Source organism: Echinops telfairi, unplaced genomic scaffold (genome assembly GCF_000313985.2).
Source record: "Echinops telfairi isolate 266 unplaced genomic scaffold, ASM31398v2 ScPeMD7_10;HRSCAF=50, whole genome shotgun sequence".
Taxonomy (NCBI): Eukaryota; Metazoa; Chordata; class Mammalia; order Afrosoricida; family Tenrecidae; genus Echinops; species Echinops telfairi.
This window is the reverse complement of record NW_022103907.1, coordinates 12,040,344-12,051,349: the sequence shown is the minus strand read 5'-3', so window position 1 is coordinate 12,051,349 and position 11,006 is coordinate 12,040,344.

Here is an 11,006-nt window from a genome sequence, read left to right as displayed (position 1 = left end):
GGTGTCACAGCAAATGCTTCCCATTGGTGTTTTCCTTCTCACCTATGAGGCATCTTAGCCCAGTATTGAGCTCTGTGGAAATTCCCTTGTGATCCAGTGCATCAATGACTCCTAAAACGGGTTTGCTATTCATTCCAGAAGCATGCAGGTGGTCAATGCGACTTCACAGAATGGTGTCTCTCTTGGTATTCGTAAGGGGTGGCCTGTTTAATGGCTTCCCAGAGACCGTCTTATCCACGTTGTCTAGCCAATGGTGGCTGGGATCAGTCTCTGAGATTCACAAGCAGAGTTTTAGGTTAATTTTGAGGACTGAGACTTTGCCCCAAGACATGGTGGTTTGACTTGGCAGCCAGCTGAATTCCGAACCACTGAATCATTTTCTAAAGGGCTTTTGGCTTTGAGTGGCAGAGACCCTTGAGGACCCAAGAAGACCCCACTCTTTTCTAAACATTCCTGTCATGAAGAACATCGGAGAGGTGTGTGTGTGTGTGGGGGGGACAACAAACAGCTGCGGTATCTGGTGATAGAAGACAGGAAGGGGCTTGCATGGGAGTGAAAACCTTTGCAATATTTTCTCATGTCTCTGCAGGATTGAATTTCTTCAAATTTGTGGTCCCTTTGGCTCCACAGAAATCCTGTCTCTCTGTCGTCTTCCCAGACAATTATTCCTCCTTGAAGAGCTGGCTTCTCCTTACAGGACCCAGTCAAGTGACCACAAATCAAAGAGAGTTTGGATTCTTTTGACTAACAGCACGGAGAGCCTTTAACTGAAGGTGTTTGAAAAGGGTTGAGGCTCAGATTGCTCTGGTCCCACAAGAGAGGCTTCTGCCCTGCCAGATTATGGTTAGTGAGCTGAGGCATCGCATTTCTCATAATGACAGGTTATTTATTGGACCACTGAACCAACACACTTTCCCTTGTCATTTGCACAAGATAAGATAAGAGTCTTTTCAAGTGGAATTACGTTTAGAAGGAAAAATAACACACGTGCGCCCAGTCAGTGCTTGATTTACAGCTCGGCTGGTAAAGAAAACTCTTGCCAATCGCTGGTCTCCATCTGTGGGATCCAAGGAACTTCCCAGTCTCTAATTCCAGCTTCTGGTGTGTGGCCAGGAGCCCTGGTGGTGCCTTTAGGCGGGCACTTAGCTGATGGCTTGAACCCACCTTCAGCTCTGTGGGTGAAAAGACCTAGTGATGTGCTCCCATACAGATTACAGCCCAGGAAACCCTAGGGGGTAGTTCTTCTTTGTCACACCGGGGGTGCCTGTGAGCTGGAATAGACAACACACAACAACAAAGAATACGTGAAGCTGGCCCATTGAGATCATTCCTTTTGGTGAAGACTCTTTGTCAAGAGGAATCTGTCAAAATGTTAAGAACCTCTACTATTTACCAGTATTGCTCTAAGAGGAACCCTCTTCCTTTGGTCTTTCTCCCTAATATCCCTTCCTTGGGGGCAAGTCCCTGTCCTTTAAGGAGCCACCAGGCCCAGAACTCTGTGCACTTGGCCATAAGTTGGGCTGTGTCCAGTCTAGATGGATACACTGCTTTGTACTCTATCCCTCTGACTGCAGTGTGTGGCTCAGGGACAAGGTCAGAAATATAGGGTGTTTTTTTAAAGAACTAGTGGTAAAAGGGATCTTAATTTATGCTGGCTGGAGGGATAAGCATCTAGGCTGCCAAAGGCTATGCAGAAATCTACTGGAGAGCATAAAGTCAAACAGAGGTAAGGAGAGATAAGAGATAGGAAGAGAAGACTTCGCAAGACATTGAAATTGGATTTCAGGTCCTGGAAACTCCCAATAGATGGAAGCTCCAGGATCCTTCCCCCAAAGCCCTGTTTCAATTAGTTTAACTTGTATTGGATTTCTACTCCTCAAAAGAAACCGTGGTCTGACTAGCACACCATCCCTGTGGTCTTCTAAGGCTTCCCCCAGCATCTTTCCTGGTCCGGCAGGAGAGGGTCTGCCTCACCACTCTGCCTTTGTCTCCCAATTCAGAGCTCAGAGCTGCACGTTGGGAATGGAAAGGAGCTAAGTAAGGAAACCATCTTAATGAAAGAGAGTAAAATAAAAACCTGTTGACCCAGTAGAACAGAATTCAGAGGGAAGCATGGACTGTCCCTTTTGCGTGTTTATCAGTTTTGCTTTTGGGTCTTTCCAGTAAGGTTTTGTTTTTGTTTTAAAGAAAGGGTTCTGCTGCTGAAAGAGTTGACTGCACAAGCATTCAGTGGATTAGAAGGTTTTTAACTGCCTCTTCAATTCCAACTTTCTTTATTCGATTATCCCGCATTCTTAATCACCTGATTTGGGCATGGACCATGTTAGCAGCCTGAGATCTTGCTGTGTTCATGGGAAGTGCAGAGTCAGGACAGAGGAGGGCTCACACCTGGGAACACACGGTGGCCTCATGCAGTCCTGTGCTGTGATGAGCCTGAGAATAAGGGAACTCCTTTGGAATGCCTGCCTCCGCTCGCTACCCAGTCCCACCTTGCAGTGTGTAGCATGCTTTTCATGAGGCAGGAGTATCTGTGTTTGAGTGTGGAGTGGGCTGTGATTTGTGGACCCTGGAACAAACCCAGCAGGAACATGGCCTTTTGCCATGTGTAGGAGTTGTGAGTCCTGAGATCCTAGGCACTGAGATTTTGGGGGATTTGCACCCAGAGGATGATGGGAAAGCACCTGGGAGTGGAAGATAATAAACTCCCTCATGGTTTTCCTGGCTCTTGGAGGCTGACTTTCACTGATAACTAATCCAGGATTAGTTCAAAACTGAGCAACTGCCCCTGGAATCCTACAGCTGGGCAGAGCAGCCCGCGTGACTTTCAATCTCACAAGCATGACTGCCTTCATGATATAGGAGGGTCATTCTGAAAACACAACTGAAAGAGATTTGTCAAACCAACATAGAAATGACAACTCCACATACTTATACTTAGCGAGTTGTGTGCAGGTATTTTAACAAAGCATGGTGCGCTTGCCATGGAAAACTTACTAGTTTATGCTGGAAAAATTTATTGAGCACCTAATAGGCCAATGGGATCCCTGTTGTTAGTTGTGATCAAGTCAGTTCCAACACCTAGCAATCAACCCCAAGTATCATAGAATGAAACCCTGCCTGATCCTGTACTATCTTCACAATCATCCCTGTATTTGAACCCACTGGTGTAGCCACCGTGTCAATCTATCTTGTGGAGGAGTGTTCTCATTTTCACTGTCCTTCTCCAGGGACTGGTCCCTCCTGGCAACATGTCCAAAGTGTGTGAGCTAAATCTCACTGTCCTTGTTTCTAAGGAGCATTCTGGTTGCACTGCTTGAAACATAGATCTGTTGGTTCTTCTCACAGCCAAGAGTATCTTCAATATTTTTGCCAAGGCCATGATTTAAGTGCATCACTTCTCTGGTCTTCCATATTCATTGTCCGAATTTAACATGCATATGGAGTAGTTAAAAATGGCTTGTATCAGGTTTGTCTTAGTCCTTAGAGGGGCATTTTTGCATTCTAACACTTTAAGTAGGGCTTGTGCAGCAGATTGGTCCAATGCAATACATTCTTTGAGTTCTAGACTGCTGCTTCCAAGAGCACTGATTGTGGACCCAAGTAAAATGAAATTTTTGACAACTCCAGTCTTTTCTTCATTTATAACGATGTTGTTTCTAGGTCCAGTTGTGAGGACTTTGGTTTTATTACATTGATCTTTGCTCAGTAAGTGCTTTAAGTAGACTTTGCTTCCAAGAATCAAGGCTGTGTAATCTGCATACATCAGTTATACAGCTTGTTAATCAACCTTCCTCCAATTTTGATGCCATGTTCTTCTTCATTTAATCCAGCTTCTTGGATTATTGGCTCAGCATATAGATTGAATGAAACTGTAAACCCTAGACCTAAGTTTGGTGAGAGGATACTACCCTGATACACATCTTTCCTCATTTGAAACCATGCACTATTTTCTTATTCTGTTTGAACACCTCATGATCTAGGTTCCACATAAGCACAATGAGTATTCTGGAATTCCTATTCTTTGCAATGTTATCCTTGGTTAGTTATGATCCACACAGGGGAATGTCTTTTCACAGTTGATAAAATACAAATAAATAGCTTTCTGGTATTCTTTGCTTTTAGCCAAGATCTATCTGATGTCAACAATGATATCCCTTGTACCATGTCCTTTTCTGAATCCAGCTTGAATTTCTGCTAGCTCCTTTTTGATGTACTGCTGCAACCGTTGTTGACTAGTCTTCAGCAAAACTTTACTTGCTTGTGATATTAATATTATTGTTTGATAATTTTCACATTCTGTTGGATCGCCTTTCTTAGAATAGACACGGATATAGAACTCTTCCAGTAAGTTGGCCAGATGGTTGGCTAACAGAGGGAAGTAACATGAGTAAAAATTAATATGATTATATTTCTTAAAATACAATTGCTTTCAACTTGTGTCAAAGCAAGTTCTAGTTTGAATGTAAAGCACAGCCTCCTGGGATCATCAGTGTCCCTACTTACTCAGGTGGATGTGTAATTAATGCTGTGTACTAGCAAAGAGTGGTGGAGAGCATGCACAGTATTGTGTTTAATATGTTACTTATATAATTTATATGTAGCATTTATTCAATTTAAAAGTCAATCAACAGTTTTGAACATTCAAGAATTAAAGTTCCATAAATCCTTCCTTTCTTAAGACATTTATTGTAGGAGTCCTGGTGGTGTAGTGGTTACTCGTTAGGCTGCGATCTGATGGTTGGAAGTTTGAAACCACCAGCTGCTCCACGGAAAAAAGACTGGGCTTTCCATTTCCATAAGCAGTTACAGCCTCAGAAACCCACCTGGGTTTGCTTTGAGTCAACATTGACTCAATGGCAGTGAGTTTGTTTTGAAGACATTTATTAGAAGAAAACTCATAGCCAACTGTAATCTGACTGGAAAAACTATGATGAAATTATTAATTAAGAGCACTGAATCCATTAAACTGTAAAACCTAGAGAAAAGCAAATGTGGAGGCTATTTGCACTGACAATATGAAAACGATATGACTAACAAAAGTTGAAAAGGGTAGAAATAAAGAAGGTGAGAGGTTATGTAAGTGCTTATTTCTTCTTAATTATTACATTACAGCCGCGATTGGAAAACTGTGGCTCATAGGCCACCTGTTTTCTGAATTGAAGGTTTATTTTTTGGTACGCAACCACACATTAATTTGCAAAGTATCTCTGACAGCTTCCTGCTACAATGGCAGAGTTGAATAGTTGTAATAAATACTCTCTATTCCTGTAAACCGTTACAGTGTCAGAAACCCACAAGAATCACTATGGGTCAGCATTGACTCGATGGCACCGAGTTTTGAGTAAGACTTAATCGCAGTGAATTTTTGTAAGGTGTTATATCAAGTTGACTTTACAAAAAAAGTAGCCAAAAGGAAAAGAAAACCATATTATTGAAGGAAGCATACACATAAAAACATAGCAAAGAGTTTATACAGTAAAATACATACAAAACCAATAAAAAGAAAAACATAGCACAATTGTGACAGGAATATTTCTTATATAAATGAAAGAAGACTAGCACCACATCATAAAACAAAGCTCAATTGTATGTCTTATATCAGAACACAACTAAAATACAAAGAGTCAGGAAGTTTGACTATCTATCTATCTATCTATCTATCTATCTATCTATCTATCTATCTATCTATCTATCCCCATCCCATCCCAAAGAGAAGCGACATATATATATGGAACACATATACGTGGAACAAGGGATAGCATTGCTGATGACAAATGGCTCTTGGCTGAAAGCAGAGGCTACGAGAAAGGTGTTGACTCGTGCTTTACTGACCAAGTTAAGGCGTTTGGCCACATGGACAGTAACAAACTATGGATAGCCTTGCAAGAAATGGGAATCCCCGAACACCATATTGTGCTTCTGTGGAATCTGCACATGGATCAAGAGGTAGTTAGGGAGCAGAACAAGAGTGGACTGCATGGCTTGTCATTTGATATGGCCTGGATATCTTTCTAACCCCTGGCAAATAGATGTATCTGGAAAGAAAAATGATCTTTTAAAATGATAGCGTTTACGATTTTTGGGAAAAGTTTCAAATGACATTTACAAATGGCATCTGTATCCCATTCCAGACCACAATTAGTGACATTTAAAAGAAATCGCATTACTCCTTCATATGAGGAGCTACCAAGATCTCAACCACTGCTAGTGATGAGGTCCTCAATGCCGGACGATGATTCGGCTCCAAAATCTGTTATCGAGACCAACTTCTGGCCACCTACGGTTGTAGGTTGCATCCCATGGGAGTTAGATGGTGAGAAAGGGTTTTGTGCAAAAGATTTCCTGGGGAGTGTTCTTAGGAGCAGTACCTGAAAGGGCATGGCAAAGCAAAATAGCTGCAAAAGAAGTTGAACTGTGATGTCATTGCAAGAGGAATTTCATCTGAAGGTGGAGTGGCCCTTCTGAGATGTCTAAGTGAAGACATGGCCCAAGGCTTTGTGTTTCTGCATCGACTGCTCCCTCATTGCTACCCTGTTTCCCCGAAAATAAGACAGTGTCTTATATTAATTTTTGCTCCCAGTGATGCGCTAGGTCTTATTTTCAGGGGATGTCTTATTTTTCCATGAAGAAGAATACGGTACACATTTATTGTTTATTGTTTTATTAAAAGAGACCTCGCACTTCCTGTCTGCTCTGACTGCACTGCGGTCAACAGTGAGCTGCGCGGCTATGCCCGCTGCTACAGTCCAGAGTTCAGAGTTACGGTAGCTTCTGGGGGCCTTATTTTCGGGGAGGATGCCTTATAGTCCAGGGAAAGGCAAAACTGTAAGTAGGTCTTATTTTGGGGGGATGTCTTACTTTCGGAGAAACAGGGTACCTCCACGGAGGCCCTGTACATTTTAGTTTGACGTTTCCCTTTGACTGAGGGCAATTGCTGGGGTGTGGTGGAGTGATTGAGCAGCAAACTATCAGTAGGTCACACTCTTGGGAATCAGGGGATGAGTACTTTGATCCTAATGATTCTCTTGTTTTATTTTTATTTTCGGTCCACAAGAATTCCCTGTCCCCAGGCCATCCACGCCGCTCCCTAAAACAGGAAGACAAAGCAAACAGCCCGTGTCCTCACACATAGGCTTCAGCAACGTGTGTGCTCAGTGTTGCAGAATTCAACATATATTCCGTCAGCGCTGCTAAAATCGACTTGAGAGTTTCCCCTACACCCACTGCGGTGGGTCTTGAGCGAATATGGTTTACCGAAGATCCAAACAGTGAGACTCTTCCAACTTTTTCTGGGTCTCAGTTCAGGGATGCGAAGAATCCTTTCCTTAACAGGGTGAGATGCTCAGGCTCAGGCACCTTTTTGATCTGAAGCCAGCAGCAAGCCCAACAATTTGTCTGAACACATCCTGAGTTTGGGACCTTTTTGACGCCCACGCCCACGGTGACATGCTGCAGGTGCACTGGGGACGGGCTCACCGAAGCCAATTAGAGGCCACCGTGGCAGCTGCTCTGACAGTGGCACTCCGACAGTGGACTGCCCCTGAGGTGATCTTTTTCGCTTCGGCCAGGGACCAGGGGGATTGATGTTTTTACTTCCACAAAGATCGAGGGTACCATTAGCACTTAAGGTGGATGAGGTAGGAATGACAGTCTCCCTGTTGTGGCCCATGCTGTCCTCACATAAAAAACCTGTCCCACAGCTCATGTAACTTTCTAATGTTCTGTCACAAATCCATCGCAATTATTTGAACCTAGATTCCAACTTCAGTTTCCACACAAACATAAACATTTTTAAAAACATGGTATTTAAATACACCGAATTTTTCAGGAATGCCAGAACTTTATTCATCACTGGATTGTTTTTATCTTCAAGTGACAGCAGCCTGGCTTTCTATTTCTATATCTAATTACAAGTGTTTGCTTTTCATTTACATTATTTTATTCCTTGACAATAGGCCAGTGAGGAAGTAAGTCTGTGTAATGGTAATATTTAACATAAACACGCTTTGACTATTACCTGGAATGTATGTTCATAAGGCAAGCTATAACAGACCAATGATTAGTTAATTAGGCTGCATTACTCAAAAGACTGATTGCTTACACCTGAATCTCTCAAACAGGATTGCTATAAATCTATCCAAAATCCCTAGATGTTTCCATTTTATTTTTCTGTTATGATGGCAATCTAAGAAAAAAAATTAAGTGAACATGTTCGGCCTTAGCCAGATAACCACCTTCTGATAACTGCTGCACAATTTTATGCCCATGCTTGTAGTTTTGTTTTGATAATTTGCAATCCATCAGAGCAATTAACAAGATGTTACCACAGAATTCCTTAATTGTGTGGTGTCTTTGGATACGGAAGAAGTGTGATGGTGACGGTCCCTGGCAACCACTATTCATGGCTCAGTAAAGGATCACATTAGAAACTATTGGATAGACTGGGAGAAAAGTGTGGAACAGAGCTAAACATCATAAAGTGAGACCAGGCTTACTTGGTTGATAAAGATTGGTGGGGTCCCCGAAGACTATGTATGGCCTTCAGATCTGGAACTGAACTAACCTCTGTGTTTAAATAACCAGCCGCTTGCGATGAAAAAGGTGGCATTTGCCCAAGGACAACGTTCCGAAGGGTTAGGAAAGAAGGAAGAATGGAAACATGAAATACAAGGAGGAAGTGAGATAAACGGTGGTACATTGCGGGGACTGCTAGGGATGAGTTGAATCCGAATGTGTGTGAATTGTTCAATGTAGAGCTACGATCCGCTCTGTAAACCGTCACCTAATTCACACACAGAGAGTATGGTGGTGCACCACTAGTTTGGATTTTGTCTACCTTAAGTCAGTTCTTACCAAGGTGATTCTGATGCATGATCACATCGTGTGTGTTAGAATGGAACTGAAACCCATAGCATTTTCAGGGGTTGATCGTCCTGAAGTAGATCACCAAGCGTTTGATCAAAGGTGTCTCTGGATGTACTTAAACCTCCAACCTTTCAGTAGCAGTCAAATGTGCTAACTATTGACACCACTCAGTGAATTGCCCACCTTAGAGTAGCCTTGTTTCAGAATAACTGGCATCAGTGCTTCCTGAAGCCCAAGGGCAAGTCGTTTCTTATTGGAATTGTGCTCAAATACATGGAAGGAGCTTCAAAAGGTTTTGGGGGAAATTCCATGAGCTTTTAGTTCTGATTTCTGATAAACTTTTTGAAGCCCCATCCTATGCCCCTGATCTCTCCATATATTTATTTCCTCTTTCTTTTCTGTGATTTTAAAAGCAAAAATTTACAGTCTTGAAAAACCTAAGGACCAATTCTACTTTGTCCTATGGGGTCACAATGATTTGGAATTGGCTCAATGGGAGCAGTGGGTTTTTTAATCCAGGACCATCTAATGTGATTCTTTTCAGAACAGTTGGTAGCAGGTACCACTCAGTTCTTTTAGTCTTAGTATTGTAGGTATTGATTTTTTTTTGGTCCCTTAGTTGATTGATTCTAAACCAATTGTTTCACTCTCACTCATTGCCATCGAGTCAATGCTGAGTCATAGTGACCCCCCTGAATTTCCAAGACTATAACTGTATATGGGAGTAGAAAGCGCAGTCTTCTCCCTGGGGAGCTGCTGGTGGTTTGGAACTGCCAACCATGCGGATTGCAGCCCACTGCATAACATCAGGGCTCCAAATTTATAGTTTAGCACTATTTTATGATAATTGACCTTGGTGTTTCCCAAGTATATGGTCCTGATCCTCTAGGTCCAGAAACATCCCCTCAAAGTATTTGGTTATGTCTAGGAAATGTTCATAACTTTGCTCCCTATATGTTCTCTACCTGGTGGAGAAGTAGTCTACACAATGAGCTGCCAACCACAAGGTTAGAGGTTTGAAACCACCATTGGCTCTTTGGGAGCAAGATGAGGCTCGACTCCAGTAAAGATGTACATTTTTTTGAAACCCAAAAGGGCACTTCTAACTCTGTCTTATACAGTCGCTATGAATTGGAATTGATTTATGACCATGAGTTTTTGTTGGATGCTCCACCACTTTCACGGATATAATTTGCAGCAAAGGCTAATACGCATTAGACCACTATTGCAGGATTGAGGAACCCTGGTGACATAATGGTTATGTGTTGGGACGCTAGCTGCAAGGTCAGAAGTTCATAACTACCAGGAACTCTAAGAGAGAAAGATGGGGCTTTCTACTCATTGTTGTTTTGATTTGCATTTCTCGATGGCTAATGATCATTTCGTCATGTTTGTTGCATACCCGAATGTCTTCTATGTGTTCATGCCTTCAGTTCATTTAAAAATTGGATTAGCTATCTTTTTCTTATTGAAGTATTGACGTTCTCCATAAATTTCAGAGGTTAGTCCCTTGTCTGATATGTCATGACTTTTTTTTTTTTAATTTTAAACTAGTCTACCAGTTCTCTTCTGCCTTTTTTGGTGAAATCACTGCCATAACTTTGATTCCAATTCATAGTGATCCTAGAGAGGGTTTCTGAGGCTACCAGTCTTTATGAGGGCAGAGAACTTTATCTTCCTTTGTGGGTCGGTTGCTAGGTTTGAACCGCTGACCTTTTGCTTATCTAACAGAGTCACTGGGGTTCCTTGATGTACATAAATACCTAATTTTGGAGATCTTAGTCATTTAGATTGTCTTTTGCTGTTTATGTGTTTTTCATTATGTTTGATAGTGTATTTATGTCACCTATTAAGACCCTTCACTCACTGCCATCAAGTTGATTCTGACTCATAGGGACCTTATAGGACAGCATAGAACAGCTCCTGTGAGTTTCTGAGCCTGTCACTCTTCAGGAGGGGAGAAAGTCTGTTTTCTCTCGAAGGAACAGCTGGTGGTTTCAAACTGCTGACTTTGAGGTTAGTAGAAAGATGTGGCTTTCTACTCCCATAAAGAATTACAGTCTCAGAACCCACAGAGGTGATTCTATTCTCTCTCATAGGGTTGTTGTGAGTGAGCATGGCTCAAAGACAATGAGCTTGGT